Raw genomic sequence first — 1,343 nt, 5'->3', positions numbered from 1 at the left:
AAAAAGTAATGAGAGTTGTTCATTATTTTGCACAATTTTGCATCAAATTTAATGAAATTTAGCTCACAAGTACTTGCTTATATTATACTTTTGAACTCAAATTGTTAAAATTTAAGTTTCTTTAATTTTGGCGCGAATGACGTCACATCAAAATGGCTACCCTCTTGGAGGTCGGTCAGAGGTAAATCAAAATGTTGACAAGGACCAAGCTCTAGATTCTGGCACTGTATATAGGTGGGTCAGACGTATGTGCAATGAACTGGAAGAAGAGGAAGGCGTGTCCATACGCTTATCAGACAAGCCTCGTCCCAAGTAGTCAGCCAGAAAAATCATGGCAATTGCGTTTTGGGACGTTCATAGCGTGCTTCTCACAGATTTTTTTCTACCACGAGGAGCAACTGTCAATTCTGAACCCTACATCGAAACATTGAAACGGCGGGAATCGAGAATTCGACGAGTCTGACCAAATTTGAAGATGGAAAGAGAGTTTCTTCACCATGACAACGCCCGCCTGCATTCGAGTACCAGAACAAGGGAGATAATCACCCCGTTTATGTGGAAAACACTGCCCCGTTCAACTTACTCTCCTGATTTGGCTCCTTTAGACGTCCACCTTTTCGGTCCTAGGAAAGAACCATTGAGAAGGTCTACACTATTGAAACGATGGAGAAATCAGACTGCTGTACCCCTACAACCAACCTGTTTAGTTTTACGAAGCTGGCATAGGTGGACTTAGTAAAAGGTGGACAATGGCTATTGAACGAAATGGAGACTAAGTTGAGAAATAAAAATCTGATCCTCAGATGCTCCCCTTCAATTTGAGGTATCATAGCCGCAAATGTGTCCTTTTTTCTAAAAGTTATAAACGAACTTTTTGACGCACCCTAGTATAAACACAAAAAAACGCAATAAATGTAAAACCACTACCGTATCACTACATGCTTCAATTCACTCTCCCCCCCCCCCCCCCCACCATACCCCCCACTACCCCCCCCCCCCCCCCCACACACATACCGTCACACCCCAACCCTCCCCACCCTTTATCTCCAACACGATCCAACACCAAACTGCAATAACAGGACTTCAAAAAGAGCACCAGGGCAAACCGATCCAATCACACACAAAAGCCTGGGTGTGACCGTTTTAAGCTTGAAACAGTGACTGATTCCTTGTGGTGGCTCCTGTCATCAAGTTACATCTACATACAGCGCTCAATATTCCTTAAAAGCCCCTTGGCCTGAAGGCTACAAGTAACTAGTTAATAATAATAATAATAATGAAGATCATTTCTATAGCGACCACTCCCGTGTAAACGCAGCTCTAGGCGCTTTACATACATGCAT

Source organism: Aplysia californica, unplaced genomic scaffold, assembly GCF_000002075.1.
Source record: "Aplysia californica isolate F4 #8 unplaced genomic scaffold, AplCal3.0 scaffold00024, whole genome shotgun sequence".
NCBI lineage: Eukaryota > Metazoa > Mollusca > Gastropoda > Aplysiida > Aplysiidae > Aplysia > Aplysia californica.
Note: the sequence above shows the minus strand (reverse complement) of the source record.